Consider the following 21669-nt stretch of genomic DNA (forward strand, 5'->3'; position numbering starts at 1 on the left):
ATTGCGGGGGTGCAAGTTACTCCATACCCAGGGCCATTTATGTTTTTTATTTAAAGGGGTGGGGTGACTGGATGTCTCCTTCCTCCTCAAGCCCTGTTAGGCCCTGGGGACCCCACTCCCCAGGGCCATTAAAAAATAAATAAAGGGGAAGGTGGCCATGTAGTCCCCCTTCCTAAGCTATTATTGCCCTAGGGAACCAATCCCCTGGGGCCACTTATTTAAATAAAGGGGTAGGGGCCGCCCCAAGCTTCTTTAGGCCCAGGGGACCTCATCACCCAAGGCCATTTCTAAAATAAAGGGGAGGGGGCCTCATGGCCCTTCTTCCCAAGCCATTATCAGCCACAATCTCCCAGGGACATTTATTTAAATAAAGGGGAGGGGGGCTGTGCCGCCTTCCTCCCTGAGCCTCTATAGGCCATGGGGACCCCATCCTCCACGGATGTACATATATCTAAAAAAAGGGAAGAGGGCCACATGGACCCCCTGGCTGGACCGATTTTGGCCCTGGGGACACCATACTCCAGGGCACAGCGTAATTGTTTAGGAGGAGGGGGCATGCAGTCACCCCTTCCAGGGCGGATTCCGGCCCCGGGGGACCAATCTACTAGGGTCCAGCGCTGTTAAAGTAGGTTGGTCTGGTGCCCACACAGGGCACCCACCATACTGATGTTGGGGATGAGGGAGCCCCAAGGCCCCGCAGCCCAAGCTTGCTCCCTGCATTTAGTGGGACCCGGTGTTGAAGTAAGCCTCAGCAAGGCCTACTAGTGCAAGGGGTTCACCTTTCTCTGCACACAGTCCTTAGACCATGTAGGAAGAAGTTGGCACAGGAACTGAAATAAAAGACAACGTTTATTAACCTCATGAGGTGGTACTACAGTTCAAACAGCACCCTTAGGTAATGTCTGAAGTAGCACACTGAACTGAGAGAGCATGGTCCTTTTATACCCACGCAGGGGCGAAAAGGAGGTGGTACAGTTATAGAAGCAAGACTTGTATACATGTAAGGTCATGTGGAAAATGCACAGTCGACAGGTAGGAGGAGCTAACAGTTTTCAAGGACTAACAGCTGCAGACCTTACTGAGCATGTGCGAAAGTGGGAGATGCTAAATATAACTTGTCACTAGGCAGATTTCAAGAGTAGTTAACAGAACGGTAGGACAGAGCACATGGTGAGCACATGGCAGCATGTGGCAGAGAAAATGGCTGCCCTGAATACAAAATGGATTCCGCGAAATGTTCACAATAGTTACAAATACAGATGTCTTCTGCTAAAGCTTAATCTAATCGCTGCTAAACTACAACAGACGACCCTTTCAGCATTAGCTGAAGACATTCGTCTTTCTGGGATAATCTAAATATTAATCTTGTATATTTATGCTCATAATTTCAGCTATTTCTTTATCTAACATATGTTGTGCTTTCATTTCTGTAATATTTCTTTTGGTAGGCATACAAGCAGTAATACACATGGAGCAGAACATTGGACCACACTGAATACAGATACAGCATGTGAAAAATATTGCAATCATTACACACAGGATAGTCCGTAGTTTCCAGCCCCAGGCGGAAACAAGAGCCCAAAACCATCCAGAAAAGTCCAAGTACCAGTCTCTGTGTGGATTTCTGCAGCAACTTTATGCAATTTAGATATTGCATCATATACTGAAGGTGAGTGATCAGGAATGAAAACACAGCAACTACTACCGATGATGCGACATGCACCACCTCGGTCAGCTAATATCACATCTAGTACCATACGATTTTGGAGCGCTACAATCCTCACAATTTGGAGCTCCTCAGTAATATTCCCAAGTGCCAGACCTGCCTGATTGGTAACAGCTTCCACACCCTAGTCAATCGTCTCACTTTCCTACTGTTTAACGCAGCACCCACAAAGGGGAACAATCCTAAATTAAAATCAACATATTGTTGCAGGCTAGTATCCGTTTGGTCTACCTCATTTGTATTTATTTCCCTTTTATATCTATTGTTAATGATGTCATTGAACAGTTTTAAATCTCGGTGATGTGATGCAGGGGCCAAAAACACAGGGGGTAATAGAAAAGATACATAACACACACCTGACCACCCAACAGGTAGTTGGTAATATCCATAGTTACCACAAACAAAATATGTATTATGTGAAGCTGTAAAACTACTATTATTTACACCCTCAATAGTTAAAATCAAGGTACAATCGCTTATCCCTACTGGAATTCGCCCAATGCTACGTATACATAAATCTGCTTCAGTTTTTGTAACAGAAATCACAAATTGGTCTTTCTTGTCAGAGTCTCTTATATTTGTGAAGATGTATGGTATTGAAACATTGTCCGGTTGATACTCTTCCCATTACCATTTAGTTCCTTTGGCTTGGGGATACCCATCTTTAAATATGTATTATGTGAAGCTGTAAAAATACTATTATTTACACCCTCAATAGTTAAAATCAAGGTACAATCGCTTATCCCTACTGGAATTCGCCCAATGCTACGTATACATAAATCTGCTTTAGTTTTTGTAACAGAAATCACAAATTGTTCTTTCTTGTCAGAGTCTCTTATATTTGTGAAGATGTATGGTATTGAAACATTGTCCGGTTGATACTCTTCCCATTACCATTTAGTTGCTTTGGCTTGGGGATACCCATCTTTGTCTTGGTAGCATACTTTATTAAGGTGAAAAAGAAGTCTGGCCTCTGTACGTTTTCCAGATGCAAACAAAAGTGTGTACCAAGCTTGACAAGAACCATTGTGTGAAAAGGGAAGAGGAATGAAAGGTGTTCCTCCTTTCTTTTGATGCGCAGGTATCATTCCACATACCCAACAGTTAGTAGTATTTGTAGCATTATGAGTATGATGCAACATCTGAATGAAAGTATTATTGAAGTACCATTGACGGTGCTTCTGCTCCTGATAGGGAAGCGTAAAGTAATAGTGATCCTCTGGTACTGGAGTAGTGGCAACAAAAAACTCACGAGCAGGAGCCTTCTTTTCAACAAACCAGGTGATTGTTGCTGTAACCACCAAAACAACAACAAACCCCATAGTACTAATGATCAGTTTGTTATTCATTTTAGCAACAGTGATAATCGACCCTTTCAGAAATGGATTAAAAACAATCGTTGGAGCAATTATCCCTGGGCAGCCGCTGATTTCTTCACCACGGGCCAAGACGGGTGTCACTACTCTAATGCATGGCTGATCCCCCCCCCTTGCCACATTGGCTCTCCGTTTCACTAACCCAGGGCGGTAGCTCAACCAGTTTTTTTCAAAACATTTTCAGATTCTTTCCTCGTCTCAAATTATATCGTGACACTCCAGAAGTCGTATGGTCCGGGAAGACCTCTGCAGATTTGTCAGGTGATATAGCACGGCCTTTCTCCGTAGTCAAAATCTCTCGATGATCGGTCAGCACAGCAGGTTCCACCAAGGTAGGTAGCACTCTCTTGCAGTGAGTACTATGGACCCAATTCTTTCGGTTTGTCACTCGAACTGCTGTCCTTGTCGCAAGGAGCACCTGTTCTGGGCCTCGCCACCTTGGTTCCAAGCTGCTTGATCTTTCAAAAGACTTAATCATCACCTGGTCACCAGGTCGGAGTTCATGGCCTTCACCTGTAGATCTGTCAGGAAGTGCTTCTCGAACCTGTTGATGAATAGAAACCAAATTGTCGGTTAACTGTGCCAAATAATCATCCATCAGGACACAAGGTACATCATATACAGATTTTGGCTTAGGAACTCCCCAAATATTCATTGGCCTCCCGAATACCACCTCATAAGGACTAAGGCCGAGTCGGGAGTGTGGCACTGACCTAATAGACAATAATGCCAACGGTAATGCATCCGGCCAAGTTAAGGATGTGGAAGCCTGTATCTTCGCTAACTTCAGCTTCAAAGTAGCATTATACCTTTCCACCAACCCTGCTGATTGTGGGTGGAAAACCGCATGGAACTTCTGTTTGACCCCTAATCCTTTCAGGACATACTTAATAACTTCCCCAACAAAATGAGGTCCGCTATCACTCCATAAAAGTCTGCAAACACCAAACCTAGGGAAAAATTCTTTCAAAAGCACCTTTGCTGTGGTAATGGCAGTATTATCCTTTGTGGGGTACGCCTCTATCCATTTACTGAAGGCACAAACCACCACCAAGACATACTTTAAACTGTTGCAGCGTTCAAGCTGAATATAATCCATTTGTAGAACTTCAAAAGGTGCAGTTGGTGTAGCAAACCCTCCCGCAGGAGTACGTGTCCCTTTTCCAGGATTGTATTGTAAACAGATCAAACAAGACTGTACTACTCTCTTAGCTGTACTGGAAATTTCTGGATGCTCCCAAACTTGCGTAAGCAACTTCGTTATTGTTGAAGCTCCAACATGTGCCAGCCCATGTGCCATCTGAACCATAGGTTGTACAAAAGCTATAGGCAATTTCCATTTATCTGCTTATTCCGCCAACAGCCCTCATCATCCAATTCTCCATCTTCAGACCATTGCTCACGTTCTTTCACAGAAGAAGATTTCTGTATATCTAATACGTCTTGTCTAGCATTATGCCAACGTTCAGCTTGTGACTTCACTACATTCATAGAAGTAGTACTTCGCTGCATCGCAGTCTCACGTGCTACGCGGTCTGCAAGAGCATTACCTTGCCCTATCTTATCGGTCACTTTCTTATGTGCACTACATTTCACAATAGCTAGTTTCTTGTCAATGCAGCCAAGAGGTTATGCACTAATTCTCCGTGCATTATCTGCATCCCGTGGGATGTGAGAAAGCCTCTCTCCTTCCAAAGCAAACCAAAATCATGAGCCACTCCAAAAGCATAGCGGCTGTCTGTATAAATGTTCACACATAAGTCAGTACTAAGCGCACATGCTCGTGTCAAAGCTATTAGTTCAGCTGCTTGAGCTGACTTCTGTGGTACACGAGCTGTCTCCACTACCGTGTGTATTGTGGTGATTGCATATGCAGCTGAGGTCGTACCATCTGGCAACTTCAAACAAGACCCATCAACCCACAATTCCCCGTCTACATCTAAAAGGGGCGTATCTTGTAAATCAATACGACCCTTTGTCTGTTCTTCGGTGAGGAATATACAATCAAGTGTTTCTTGTGACTGAGGCTGAGTCACCGGATATGGCAACAAAGTGGCTGGATTTAGTGTTGCACATCTCTTCAGTGTAATGTGAGGAGCCAGCAATGTCATCTCATATCCTGCTATACGGGCGCTAGTTAAATGTTGTGTCTTTGTTTGATTTAAAAGAGCATCAACCGCATGGGGTACTAACGCCAACAGCTTATGTGACAAAACTATCCCTTCACTCTGACGTATTGACACAGCTGTTGCGGCAACTGAACGAAAACACCCAGGCAACGCTCGAGCGACAGGATCAAGTACTGCTAAAAAATATGCACAGGGACGCTGCTTATCGCCATGTGTCTGTACTAAAACTGACAATGCACGTCCATCTTTCTCATGTACGTAAAGTGCAAAAGGCTTCATGTAATCTGGAGTGCTTAACACTGGTGCGGAACAAAGGGCTTGTCGCAGTTGCCTGAAAGCAGTCTCACATTCATCTGTCCATGGGAGGGGTATTGGAGTATCTTTAGTCAAAAGTGCTAGCAAAGGTTTGACAATGTGTGAAAACCCTAATATCCATTGCCTACAAAAAGAAGTAAGACCAAGGAATGCCCGAACATCTTTCTGAGTAGAGGGTACTGGTGTGTCTAAAATTGCTTGAATACGATCTGATGTAAGTGCACGGCCCTCCTTAGACAAAAGGTGACCTAAATAGGTTACCTTTGGTCTACAATATTGCAATTTCTTTCGTGACACTTTATGATGGTGTGAAGCAAGAAAAGAAATTAAGGACAAAGTGCACTTTTCACATTGCTCAGGGGTATCAGCCGCCAACACAATATCATCGACATATTGTATGAGAGCCACACCTTCAGGCAAAACAAAAGAATCAAGTTGTCGTTTTAACGCTTGACTATAAATACTTGGACTCTCCGTATAGCCTTGAGGAACTCTGCAAAATCTATATGATTGTTTATTCAAAGTAAAACCAAACAAATATCGGCTATCAGGATGAAAAGGGATCGAAAAGAAAGCATTCTTCAAGTCTATCACAGAGAACGTAGTTGCTGTCGGGGGAACCAAAGTGAGGAGTGTTGTGATGTCAGATACCACAGGATATTGTGGTATCACAATCTTACTGACTTCTCGTAAATCAATAATGAATCGGTAAATCCTAGTATCAGTATCCTTTTTCAGAATAGGAAGAATCGGACTGTTACAAACATTATACAGAACTTCCTCAACAACTCCAACTGCAATAAGATCATGCACAATTCGTGTGAGTGCTTCTTCGCCCTCCTGTGAAATTTTGTATTGAGGCAAACGTGGCAATACAACTCCCTCCTTAACACTAATATGTACCGGTGGAATAATCATTTGTCTCACATCAGTATCTGAAGTAGCCCACAAAGTACTAGGGAGTGAAGCTAATGCAATATCCTCTTTAACAAGACAAACTCTTTCCATCACAGGATGATGATCATTTAAAATAACACGCACCCCTTCAGGAGAGCATAGTATTGTAGCCCTGAAATACTTGAGCATATCAAGACCCACAATATTGTCTGGTGTATTTGGAGAAAGCAAAAATGGACATGGAGCAGTAAATTTATCAACATGGAATGCAAGTGGTTGTGACAATGGGCTAGGGTAAGGTATTCCATCGAAACCTATTGATGTAATGGTTAAGCCAGACAGGGGAGCCCTTGGAATCAATTGTTTAGACAAGGTGCTACGAGTAGCTCCTATATCAACCACAAACTGATCAGTAGAACCCAAAACATGTGCTGTAACATAGGGACCCCTCTGATCTACTGGAACTTCAACTGATTCCTTACCCCATCCTAGTCAATCCTATGCATAAGCAGAATCTTGGAAATCAGGCTGCACATAGTTAGACATCTGGTATTGGTTCAGTCTATCAAAAGTGTTAAACCCATCCTGCCCTCGTACATTAGCATCAACCCTAGCATGATCATTCGTGCTTCTTCTAGGTCCTGAATATCCTGAGCGATTTCTCATTTGTCCCCGACCACGTGAACACAGCTGAACACGTAGTGCTGGACAATCGGCAGCCCAATGCCCAAATTTCTTACAATACGCACACTGATCAACAGACAAATTCGAACGAGTGTAAGAAGAACCATAAGATCCACGTCCACCTCTATCAATACCTCTAAAAGGCGGACCATAAGCTTGAGCCAACATAACCTTCGTCTTTTATTCTTTAATCTTTTTGTCCTCGCTACCTTTTGCTTCTAATTCTTGACGTTCATAATACTGAGCCATAGTCAAAAGAGAAACCGGAGTAGAGGTAGTCCATGAACTTTCACTAGCTTTTAGATGACTAACTATTCCTGGTATCAGAATTGCAACATATTTATCGACAAACAAATGTCTGCCCGTATCATCTGACAATAACTGACCGCTAAAATCATGAAATGCTTCTTCAAAGCGTGTAAAGAAATCAGAGACCGATTCATCTGCCTTTTGCTTACAAGACGCTAAAACAGTCCAATCTATCTTTTTAGGGGGAATAATCGTTTTTAACTTAACTAATATGGCTGCAGGAAGATCTAGAATCAACTGATATGGCTTTTTTGCAGGTTCCCTATCCCCGTTCATCTGTTCTAATACTTTCCATGATGCCCCAAAAACTGCACGATCATCAATTTTACGAACATTTCTCCACATATCTGGCGGTAATATCAATCCGAAAAATAAATCAATGTCAGCCAAAGTCATAGTACAAGAACTAATTGCTCCCTCAACTTCCTCATAAAAGGCAGCTGGATTTTTCCACGGGTCAGGTAATGCTGTTTTAAGTGCCATTACATCTGCCATATTCCAAGGAGTATACACCCAATTATAAATAAAATAACCCTTAGCATCAACAGAAGTTTTATCATCACTTGTACCCAATCCTTTAGGAGGAACATACAAAGGCGCGGCCTCCCGCATTGGTTTAGCGTGAACTATCATAGTCTTATCTGTTCCGAAGATGGAAGCTTGCACCCCACCGGTCTGAGATGTCCGTGCAACTACGTCCACAGCCCTTTTCTCCTCTTGCAAGCGGACTGCCGTAACACATAATTTCACCAACCGCCTGATTGCATCAGCCACCTGGGAGAAAACAAAAAGACCATCACGCATTTGCTTATGATCAGCTGCTACATCATCGGGCTCTAACTCATCAGAATATTTCCGATATAGTTCAATAACTTCTGAGCCAAATGCCTCAGTAAAATATAGCTGCTCCTTTTCCGTCCACCCTTTCATGTTGTCTAAAAGTTCAGAAGCAGAGACAATGCTACGAATTGTTTTACGAGCAATAGATCTAAGCTCAGACGAACGGTCAGCAGGCAACATAGAGCGACTGTCTCGCATCTTCTGTTGCTCCAAACTGGAGATCTTAGCTAACTCATGAGGGGCAGAAGGGACGACTTACGGAGGTGGAGGGCGATCTAGTAACAGTAAATCATCATGTGGTTTATTAAGGATAGGATAGAGAGGTTGCCTAACGGTGTATTGGCCAGTTACCTGTAATTTACGTTCTTTCTCTTCTAGCTCCTTTAAGTCATTTATTTCTTTCTTTCTCATTTCCAATGCTTTCACATATACATTCTTCCGCTGCTCTTTCTCAAGCAAGGCTTGCTCACGCTTCACTCGTCCACGCACTTCTTTCTCCCACATTCGTACACAGTCAAACATATCTTGCCTAGACTTTCGCTTACACATACATTGTTCCACATACTCAATCTTTTGCAAATCAAATGACCCATGCATAGGCCAACGTAACTCAGGATCCGCACGAGTGTATTTATTCCATAATGTGCTGTACATTATAGAAGAAAGACCATGTTTAACATACATATCTCTATTTGGCGTCCCCTCTGGGGGTGCCGGTTGCGATTCTTCCAGTCTCAAATTGGTACCATTACAAAAGCAACACATCCTACGAAGTGAGGAAAAAACAGGCATGCCAAAAATAGTGCAAAATATGCAATATTATAATCAAAGTAGCACTTAAGGTGCCGTTCAAATCAAAATTACCTGCCTATATAAATTGCAATTTATATATCAATTCAAAGGATACCAATTGACTAGTCACCCAAAACACGAGAGCCACAGTAAGTAGTGCTAAACTACATTACCAAACAAAGGCATCAAAACCCACAGCAAGAGCCGTAAAACGGCTCTTACCAATCACAGGGTGTCCAGGTTCCAACTGCCAAGTTCTAAAATCGACCAAATGGTCACTGCATGACGAATGAACAAAAAGGATCTCAGTCGAGGACCGGCGCCATCTGGATGGTCAAATCAGAAAGAAGGGAAAAACGCCGTGGTTGCCAAGACTCGGGTCTCCTCAGGCATTGATCGTCCGCAGCAAGATCCCAATCCTTCGTCGCTACCAATCCGTTGGGCATCCGAGTCACCGATGAGTCCCTGTTCGGGCGCCAATTTGTTGAAGTAAGCCTCAGCAAGGCCTACTAGTGCAAGGGGTTCACCTTTCTCTGCACGCAGTCCTTAGACCATGTAGGAAGAAGTTGGCACAGGAACTGAAATAAAAGACAAAGTTTATTAACCTCATGAGGTGGTACTACAGTTCAAACAGCAGCCTTAGGTAATGTCTGAAGTAGCACTCTGAACTGAGAGAGCATGGTCCTTTTATACCCACGCAGGGGCTAAAAGGAGGTGGTACAGTTATAGAAGCAAGGCTTGTATACATGTAGGGTCATGTGGAAAATGCACAGTCGACAGGTAGGAGGAGCTAACAGTTTTCAAGGACTAACAGCTGCAGACCTTACTGAGCATGTGCGAAAGTGGGAGATGCTAAATATAACTTGTCACTAGGCAGATTTCAAGAGTAGTTAACAGAAAGGTAGGACAGAGCACATGGCAGCATGTGCCAGAGAAAATGGCTGCCATGAATACAAAATGGATTCCGCGAAATGTTCACAATAGTTACAAATACAGATGTCTTCTGCTAATGCTTAATCTAATCGCTGCTAAACTACAACACCGGCACTGCTCCCACCCAGAGGTAGCAGCTCCTAATGCTGCTCCCTCTGGAAAGGAGCAATAGTTTGATCTGTTCCTTGCCCGCATCAATGCAGGCAAAGAAACAGATCAGAAGCCTGCTCCAAGTGGGTGGGAGCATTTTCAAAGATCCCACCAGCTGGGAGTGGACATAGTGTTTGCTCCAGCTTGGTGTGGGTTTTGAAAATGCTCCTTCCAAGCGAGAGCAAATACAGGTTTCCCTGCCTATGCCACTGTGGGCAGGGAAACTGATATGTCCCATGTTTGGGCTCTCAGGGATATAGCATCTGAGGGCTATTATGGGCCTAGGGAGGGAAGCTGTGCGTCCCCTCCCAATTTTCTTAAATTTCAGCCCTGGGGGTGGGCTCCCTAGGACCTCTCAAGGCTTGGGGAGGGAGGATGCGTGGCCCCCTTCCATAAGAATTCATTTTGGCCCCAGGGGGGGCTCTCTGTGGCCACTCAAAGAGGGGGGCCATGTGGCCCCTCGCTCCCTATAAAAAGTAATATCAGCTGACCCCAGGTGTGGGCTCGCCAGGGCTATATCTGCTGAATTTCTCTGGTTTTGTGCGAGTAAATTCAGAACCTAACTATAACGTCCCTGTAACCTTTGGGTTTTTTTACGTGAATTTCTAAGGTTTTTGAATTCTTTTTCCTAACTGTAACGTCCTTGTAACCTTTGTTTTTTTCAGTGAATTTGTATGTTTTTTTAACGTAAAGTAATTTTCATTAGTATAAGTTAATCCAACCCCACCGCACACGGCCTTTGCACGGCAGGGTTCAGCGTCGTGAACCCCCTATAACCACCCAACCCTGCACTAAGCACGGCCTTTGGCCGTGCATGGTGGGGGTTAAACACACGGCCTGGCCTGCAACCAGCCCTGTGGCCATCCCCGCTAATAATGGCCTGAATAACCTGCAATAGAAAAGCAGAACTTACTTATCAGTGCCTTCCAGTTCCCTGCACCAGTATTTCCAAGAGCTCTTTGTTTTACGGACTACCATCCTCTACAGTGGCCACAGTCACCATGGTGTGGAGGATTTGGTGGTAGGATGAATGCAACAGGTTTGAGTCCTCATTATATCATGACAACAACATCCCTGTAACTAACAATAACATCCCAAAAACATCCCAGTAACTAATGCTTCAGTTTTTATATTTCTTTGTGCTTCAAACCTCAGGCATCATTATTACCCAAGTAATTGGTATATGATGTACCTCTGAATCATGAGAGGCCGATTTGATGATTTGACCATGCTGGGATTACGATTTAGACCTGCAGTTCACAGCACGTTAGCAGCAAATGCTCAACCCACTAAGCCACCTTGCTTGCTCAGTTGAGGTCACAACCTAGACTGTTGTCAGTCATTGTCAAGATAATTGTTTTGGGGGACATATAGCCCTATAAACATGTTGTAATTTTCTAAATCAACATATAGTTGGAGTCCTATGTCATCCTCAGGCAGAGAGATATGGCTGAGCCTTGCCGTGGGAGGGACATTGGGGCTGCTTCATTTGGTGACCAGAAATTGGACTACAGGAAATTCTTATAAAGCGTTTTGGCAGAGCTTGAGGGCCTGTTCCAAAAAATGGGCTGTCTGAAAGACAAGAACTTGGAGTTGTTCACCATCATCTCACCAGTGGCTCTGCACAACACATAAAGAAACATTGGAGTGAAACTTAAGAAATTGGAAGCCATTCACATCATTGAATAGGTGTCAAGCCTGACATTGTGCCAGTACCCAGTTCTAATGCTGAAAAAGGTGAAGCAACCTGCTAAGATTCAAATATGTGTCAATATGCTGTTGAGATTAAACAAATTGTTCTTCAGTCTTTTACCAGTCTTTATTTTCTTTTTTTCAAGACACAAAATATACACAAAATAAAGTGATTTCAGTTTAAACAAAAGTGCGTGGTTCTTCTACACGATCGCTCCTTACTCGTGTATCACACCTGAACCATGTGATACTTCTCAAAATGCTCCTCCATGCTGGAATTTCTTGTAACCAGGGACTGCATTAACACACAAACTGTCAAACATCTTAAGTCACAGGTATGGTGGTATCCAACAGTGATCAAAAGATAGCCACCAATAATTTGGATCAAGATAATGCAAACGTTGTTTGCTAGTTCCTGCAGTAGTTGCAGATTTCTGTACCAGTTGAGTTCAGTGTGGGCTAATATGTCTCCGGGTGTTAGCCCATAAAGGTGTGCCACCAAAAAGCTACGGGTGGAATACCTGAATCCAACCACTGGTAATTATTTTGGACTGCATTCCAGTACATCGTTACTCCGTTCACCATGCCACTTCAGGTAGGAACCAGCCATAAGGAAATCAGTCTTCATCCTGCTCCAATAGGAACAGTTCAGCTCGAACTGCCAGGCCAGGCTCCCTCTGAACAGGAAAACAAGTACCCCAATACTGGTTTTGGCCAATTTGGGCTTCTTCAGTTGGACATAGCTTAAGCCCTATGGCACAGTGAGCCCTGGACCTACATCATGGCTTATCTGTTATACAAATGGTGCTGCACTGAGATACACAAAAAAACTGATGGGTGAAATGCTTAAATCTAATCTCAGTCACTGGTAATTACTGTGTACTGCATTTCAATCTAGTGTTCTTTTCCCACCATGTCACCAAAAACAGGAGCTAGCCATATGCAAATAGTCTTGATCCTGCTCCAGACAGAGCAGTCCAGTATGAACTGCTAGGCCAGGCTCCCCCTCAACAGAACCTGACCTATTTTAGCCTCTTCAGTTGGGTGCAGCTTGAGTCCTATGGCACGGTGAGCACTGGACCCACATCAGAGCATACCTGTTGCACACAGTGGGTTGCAATGAGATACATAAAAATGTGAAGGGGGGAATTACTGAATTAATCTCAAGCCACTGGTAATTACTCTGGGTAGCATTCAAGTCCAATGTTCTTTTCCCCAAACATGCCACCTGAAACAGGAACCAGCCATATTCAAATCAGGCTTGATCCTCCTCCAATAGGAACAGCACAAACTGATAGGCTATGCTCTCTTGGAATGGGAACACAAGCAACCTAAGGGCAGTTTTTCAGATTCGTGCCTTTTCAGTCAATTGTAGCTTGCGCCCTGTGGAATGCTGAGCACCGGATCCAGTTCTGCACATATGGTTGTGCATGGGCATTGACTTGAGATACACAAAAAAAACATATGATAGCTTTTCTAAATGAAAAAAACATGAGTTTCAAACCTGATCTCCCTTACAAGTATGAGCCCTAGCCACTCTCTCAGAGCCCATGCATGTGATGCTAAATCACAATGGCGCATGAAACACAAGCAGTATGGCAGTTATTTGTCCGTTCGCCAGTTTTCTTAGGTCATCAAACTATTTGGATGACAGAGTACAAGGTTCTATTTCACAAGCTATAAGTGCAGCATGGACAGTGAAACTTACAGCTTTCCTCGCATGCATGAACCTTTCTCACCTTTAAATACCAGCTGGAGCAGTGCAAACTGCCCTTATACATATTGCACAAGGCTGTGTAGTGATGTAGGATAGTAACCACATGGATGTGGAGTGAGCAGGATGGTGACAACAGGGGTTGTATTCACTTGCAATGGCATCTACATGAGTTTTGATGGTGGAAATGATAGTGACATGGTATGTTAGTGATGTGAGATGGCAGGGAAGTTGAATAGCCGGTGTTAACATAGGATGGTAGATATGTAGCAAGGTAGTGACATAGGATAATCATGATTTGGCATGGAGTGACATAGAAAGACAGCCATTTTGGATGGGAATGATGTGATATAATAGTGTTATGGGATGGTATTGATATGCAATAGTATTGGCGTGGAATGGGATGATATTGATGTGAAGTGCTATTGAAGTTTGATTCATAGCAATATCATGTGATGGTAGTGATGTGGCATGTTTGTGATGCTGGATTGATAGTATTAACATGGGATGGTATTATAGTGAGCTTGGTAAGTGAAGTTGGATGGATGGTATTAACATGAGATGTTCATGAAGTGAGCTAGTACCAAAACTGGATGGATAATATTATTATTGATTGGTAGTGACACGAGGTGTAGTGAAGTTGGATGTGGTGTTAAGATGTGATAGTAGTAATGTGGGTTTGTAGAGAAACTGGATGGGTGATATTAACATTGAATGGGAAGGAGGATAGTTAGCAGAGAAGGTGGGTGGGTGGAATTAAAGGTGAATGATATTAACATGGGATTTACAGAAGTCGGATGCAGTCTTAATGTGGAATCATACTGTTGTGGAATGATAGAGAAGTTGGATGAACAGAATTAACATGAGATGGCTGTTATGAAAGACAGCAGTAACATGGGATAGCAGTGACAAGGGGTGGTATTGACACAAGATTGTAGTGATACAGGATAATAGAGAGCCAGAGTATTAGAACATGGAATGGTAGTGATACGGGACGGTGGTGATGTGGCTGCTAGTGACTTGGAATGATAATTATATGCGATGGGAATCAGTGGTTGTAGGGCATTAAAAAAAGTATGAGAACTGTGATGCTGCATGCAGCGGGGGCGGTGAGTGTGAGTGCAGGGTCACAGGTGTTGCTCAAAAAACTAGATATTCTGCACGTTTTTTGTCTTTTACTGTCAGGTAACTACCTATAAAATAATGTACAGCTTAATTGAAAAATAAATTAAAAAGTTGTTACTTAGTGGGAAATGCACTATAGTAAATTATAAAACCCCTCTTAGTTAATGCGCTGCAGAGGTCTGTGTATAACGAGAAGTTCACAGAATTAAATCTTGATTGGTGCAGTGGAGAGCTGTGACTTGTATATTTTTTGTGCTATGAGGTCACAGCCTGTAACAGAAAGTACTGCGTATATGTGTCATTATTTTAAGCTTGCATTACACACAGTATAAAATAGACTGCTACAAAATGCACAAAAAGGTTTAAGAATTGGATTTTTGTAATATCCAGACTGTATGTAATGCAATTGTTTTACATTACTGTCACTTCAACACCTGCAGGAGTAGTAAGCGCCATATAAATACAATTACAATTAAAAGCATGCACTTCACAGCCACTCAAAAACAATAAATCTTGGTCATCAGAAAGCTTTGAGTACTTTGATCAATTAAAGCCAGCACCTGGCAGATTGCCTTTTACATTTGCAGATTAACTTGTATCGCAGATTTGCATTTTTTTCAGGCGAGTAGGCACCCTGGCAGGAAGGCATGGTTAGCTGTATGCCCGGCTTCAGTTTCACAGTACAAGAGACTCTGTGAATGACACTTAAGTGAAAGCATTTAAACTATGTGAATTAACAGTCCCAGGTCGGTTGTCATTTTACAAAAAGTAGGGAAACGGTTTTTCACAAATCAAAAAAGTATGGATACGTCATACCCCTCCAATTCTGCATACTTCGTCCTCTGGATCGGATTAAGGTGGAATAGTGGTGACCTGTGGTAGGGACAAAGGATAACAGGGTTGGTAGTGTTCATAGGTTTGCACTTATGCCTTGTGGTCCCTGTTTGCTGTGCTGTACCTATTTTATATGTGCAAATGAAGCTTGCAGTCTGCGCCCCCTCTTGCATCCTGTGCTTCCTCCCATGAACCCTGAGCCCCCTGGCTCGCTACACTTTTATTCCCTTTTCACCATCTCTTCCATCTACCCTCAGAAAGTGGCAATAATTCTGGCTTTTGTATTATGATGAATAGTTGTTAAATTATTTTCCAAGCTTCATTGGCATAGAGCACAGGCACAGCATGGGAAGTGGCATGCGCATACACACACACACAGACACAGACACACACACACATCAGATAGGTATCGACTAATTTTTCAATTCTACTAGGGTGACCACCTGTCATTGAGGTAATTTCTGGGCAGGACTGTAAAAAAATTCAGGACAAAGGGTCAAAATTCAGGACAGAAATTCAGGACAAAGGGTCAAAATTCAGTACAAAAATTCAAGAACAATCGTCAGTTTTACAGACACACCCAAGAGAGGCCATGCCTCACTGTGTTGTCAATGCATTTATTTACTACGTTTTAACAGAACACTATTTATTCACTATGGTCTTTTTGTGATTGCCTCCTGGTATGCTACATTCAGGTGTCACATTATGTCCTTGTTCAGTAGTAAATTAATGCCCTTATGTTTCTGAACATTTTAAAACTCCTGGTAAGCAGTTTGGGAAACATTAAGGTAATTAACCTTATGCTAGTTTAAACAAATTGAATAAAAACATCTGGCTCACCCCAACCGCCCATGAACTTTTACCTAAAAAAAAATTAATGAGGCAGGGCAGATGGTGTGGGCGACAGTCTCACACCTAATGTCAGGATGTGAGGTACCCACAACTTGTCTGTAGCCTCACAGCACTAGAGTGTATGTCTGGGACTCTACATTTATCTCAGAAATGGGAGCCTGGACTACCAATCAAAGATAGTAAAAGAGGAGGATGAAATCAAGATCAAATGGGAGATCCAAGGAAAGTGATTCAAAGGGTTGTTGCTAAGAACTGGATAAATAAGGAAGAGAAGAACAAGGTGGGACAATTCCTAAAATCAGACAAGATGGGTCCACCAAGTCTATCGGAAGGTATTGGGTACCTGGGGAGTTGTCTCTGAACACAGGAGAGAAACAGAAGAGGCACTGTCAAGTGGAAACAAGCAACACCATCCACCTTGGCAAACTCTTCTGGTGCAATGGTCTGCTGTTCGTGCTTGTGAAGGGTGAGCAGGGGCCAGACCCCTTGCAAGGTTGTGCAATGCAATTGCCCGCTTTGTCCATGTCTTTAAACGATTTTGAAATTGAGCAAAAGCCAAACTAGTGATTTGAGTTATCCCAAAGTGTCAAGTACATATAGAATCTTCAAAATATTTGGGATGTAAATTGCACAAACATAAAGTACAAATGTTAAAATGTCATTAGTGTTTCTTTCACATATGGCACTGTTTTCCCCTTAATATACAATTAGATCTCATATTGAACTGGGAACCAGTCACCTTTTGATACCTAGTGATTAATATCTACCATTCTCCCACTGATTTGCAGGATGGAAATCTCGGCAGAGCGTCACGGTCCCTCCAAACCCAGTTTGCTTTTTGGTCTTCTCTTCTGCTTCCTGTAGTGGGCCATGTGGCACTAGTGAAGATGGTGTGCTACGCCAATGATAGTAATATTTTGCAAACCTTCTCCTGCTCTTCCTTCATTCCTTCTTCAGACATGCCACACATCTGATTTGGTCACTGCGGCGCTGTCGGGTATCTCTTTCCACTGTCAAGCTACCTGTGACTGCGGATCGATTAGGTCTTCTGGACTTAGAATGCTATTATTTGGCTGCACAGGTCCAATGGGTGGCTCGCTTTCTGCCCATCTCCCTGCATGAGATGGGGTTTATCAGTAAAGACTTTTAAGGAAGGCTTAATGCACTGCTCATTGTTTCCTAATGACCATTCTACGGATCATCATCCAGGGTTATAATGCAAAGCTTTCTCTTACCTTGCTAGAACCTGTAAACTCACTGACACAAAGAAACCCTGTGCTCCTGCATTATCTTTGCTAAGCCTTCCCACTCGCACAGGACGGCTGTGCCAAGTGCAACTCCATCAGTGGCATGCTGCAGGTGTCTTAAAATTGGGGGATTTGTTTCTGGACAGTGAGCTACTAAATTTCCAAACCCTTGTGGCAGACTACCATCTTCACCCTGGTCAACTCCTTACTTACAACCACCTTAAATAATCATTAAATGCCCTATTTCATGTCTGCTACCTAGCACTAACCTTACAAGAGGTGTGCCAGAACCTCCTCACCATAGGAACTGGTGGCAAACTGATAGAATGGGTGTACAGACCTTTCCTGCAACATGGAAACCAATCCAGGTCTTCTCGTCATACTACCTGGGTGATTGATGTGGCCAAGCCTCTGCAAGATACGGATGGACAAAAATACTGGACTTCCCCACAAAGTATCCCACGGCTGTCACTTTAAGTACATTCATGGAGCTTCCTTGAGAACGCATTCCGCCCATTGCTTGCCATTGGCCTTGTGTTTTGTAACTCACATTTTGTTGCTTTCAATTTGCTGGCTTTATTTGTTTTAGGCTATGCAGCTTGAGTTTGTCCCTTCCCTTGCCCAAACCTTATTTACAGTATCCTTCCGAGTGCTCCCTATCTGTAAACAGGCCTGTAAATCTTGTTGTTATCTCATCACATTTGCTGTGCATTCAAAAAACAAAGTTAAATGTCAGGCTCTTTCTTCGGTGGGAACTTAGGCCCGTATTTATACTTTTTGACGCTAAACTGCGCTAACGCAGTTTAGCGTCAAAAAATTTGGCGCCGGCTAACGCCATTCTGAAGTGCCATGCGGGCGCCGTATTTATTGAATGGCGTTAGCCGGCGCAAGCAGACCGGCGCTGCCTGGTGTGCGTGGAAAAAAACCACGTACACCAGGCAGCGCCGGCGTAGGGAAAAATGGCGTTAGGGCGTCTTAAAAATGGCGCAAGTCAGGTTGACACTAAAAAATCGTCTTAACCCGATTTGCGCCATTTTAAACGACGCCCAGATGCCATTTACATGACTCCTGTCTTAGTAAAGACAGGAGTCATGCCCCCTTGCCCAATGGCCATGCCCAGGGGACTTCTGTCCCCTGGGCATGGTCATTGGGCATTGTGGCATGTAGGGGGGCACAAATCAGGCCCCCCTATGCCAAAAAAAAAATATATATATTTTTTTTTTATACTTACCTGAACTTACCTGAATGTCCCTGGGGTGGGTCCCTCCATCCTTGGGTGTCCTCCTGGGGTGGGCAAGGGTGGCAGGGGGGGTCCCTGGGGGCATGGGAGGGCAGCTGTGGGCTCATTTTGAGCCCACAGGTCCCTTAACGCCTGCCCTGACCCAGGCGTTAAAAAGTGGCGCAAATGCGGGGTATTCGGCCCCTCCAAATCCCGGGCGTGATTTTTGCCCGGGAGTATATATACGACGCATTTGCGTCGCAGTCATTTTTTTGGACGGGAACGCCTACCTTGCATCTCATTAACGCAAGGAAGGCGTTCACGCAAAAAAATGACGCTCTTTACTCATACTTTGGCGCTAGACGCGTCTAGCGCCAAAGTATAAATATGGCGTTAGTTTTGCGCCGAATTAGCGTCGAAAAAAACGACGCTAATTCGGCGCAAACGGAGTATAAATATGCCCCTTAGTGTTTACTTTTCTTTCTCTGACTTCAAAGTGAGAGGATTTATGCAACAGTCGTGCTGAAAACTGGGGTTAGGAAAGAGTTTTTTCTATCACATGACAACATTTAAATAAACTTCAGAATATATCAGAATTAGGAGTACAAATTAAGCACATTTTTGTTAATTCTGAACTGTGCTAGAAAGAAATACCTTTATATGATTAAAACAACTCTTTGCATTAGGTGATGCAGTTTCCACACAACATCATCTGTGCACAGTATAGTCTGATTTAAAAAAATGTATGTCTGTGCAAATGTAATGGTCATTTCAATCACAAATGTGTTGTCCGTAATGACAGTGTGTTACCACACCATGCATACTCCACTCTGCTCTGCACCACTCCACACCACTGCACCCTACTCTGCATCACTCCACTTTACACCACTCCATGCCTCTGCACTGCACTCTTCTCCATTCTGAACCACTTAACATTATGCCACTGCACTCTGTGCTACTTCACACTATGCCTCTCTACTCTACTCTGTACCACTCTACTCTATGCCAATGCACTTTATGCCTCTCTACACCACTGCACTCTGGGCCTCTGCACGCTTTACCACTCCAGTCTAGGCAACACCAATCTAGTCCGCACAACTCCACTCTGTGCCACTCTGCAACACTGCACTGTATGCCACTGCACTCTAAGCTAATACACTGTATGCTAGTGCACTTTCCTCTGTTACACTCAACTCTATGTCCCTGCACTCTACATCAATACACTGTACGTCACTCAAATCTACTCTGCACCTCTGCACTCTATGCCACGGCACTCTACACCACTTTACTCTATGCCATCACACTCTATGCCACTCTATGCAACTCCACTCTACCCTGCACCTCTCCACTCTAAGCCACTTCACTCTACTGTGAAACAATCTACTTTACGCCACTGCACTCCGTGCCACTGCATTCTATGCCACTGCACTCTACCATGCACCTCTCCACTCAATGCAACTGCACTCTACTCTGAAACAATCTATTCTATGCCACTGCACTCTACGCCACTCTGACCACTGCACTCTAGTTCAATGCACTCTACGCCACTGCATGCTGACACTCTACTCTGCAATACTGCACTGGCCACCGCTATACTCTACACCAGTCTACTCTGTACTACTACATTCTGCACCAATACACTCTATTCCACTGCACTCTGTGGCACTCTACTCTGCCCCATGCCACTCTATGCCACTGCACTCTATGCCAGTGCACTCTAAACAATTGCACTGTATGCCACTGCCCTTTACTCTGCACCACTGTACTCTATGCCACTGTTCTCTGTACCACTCTACACCACTGCACTGACACGCTACTCTGCAACACTGCACTCTACACCACTCTACTCTGTACTACTGCATTCTATGCCACTGCACTCTATGCCACTGCACTCTAGGCACTATACTGTACTCTGCACTGCACCACTCTACAATACTGCACTCAGCACCACTCTACGCCACCGCACCCTATGCCACGTGAGTCTACTCTGCACTCTATGACACTGAACCACTGCATTACTACACTCTCTGCCACTCTATTGTATGCCACTCTACTCCACTGCACTCTATGCTACTCTACCCCATGCCACTCTATGCCACGGCACTCTGTGCCAATGCACTCTAAACAATTGCACTGTACACCACTGCCCTCTACTCTGCACCACTGTACTCTACGCAACTGCTATCTGTGCCACTTTACTCCTCTCTACATCACTGCACTGGCACTCTACTCTTCAACATTGCACTCTCAGTCACTGTACTATACACCAATCTACTCTGTACTACTGCATTCTATGCCACTCTACTCTGCATCACTCCACTCTACGCAAATGCACTCTACAGCACTATACTCTACTTTGCACTTCACCGCTCTACACAACTCCACTCTACACCACTGCACTCTCTGCCACTCGAGTCTAGTCTGCGCTCTATGCCACTGCACCACTATTGCACTCTCTGCCACTCTATTGTATGCCACTGCACTCTATGCCAGTCTACACTGCCCCTCGCCACTCCATGCCACTGCACTTTAAACCACTGCATTCTACGTCAATGCACTCTAAACAACTGCACTGTACCTCACTGCACTGTACTCTGCACCACTGGGCTCTATGCCACTGCTCCTATGCCACTCTACTCCACTCCACAGCACTATGCACTAACTTTTAGCCATGAACAGCAGCCACTCTGTTGTACTACATGGCTAGAACACATTGGCAAAGCCAATAACTCTTGCGTAGACAAGACCTATTGGCTTTGCCAATGTTTGTTAGTATTATGAGGTACCGAGGTCCCTGAAAGAACTGTGAATGTGTAAATCCTTATTTTAAACATG

The sequence above is a fragment of the Pleurodeles waltl genome, chromosome 4_2 (genome assembly GCF_031143425.1).
Source record: "Pleurodeles waltl isolate 20211129_DDA chromosome 4_2, aPleWal1.hap1.20221129, whole genome shotgun sequence".
NCBI lineage: Eukaryota > Metazoa > Chordata > Amphibia > Caudata > Salamandridae > Pleurodeles > Pleurodeles waltl.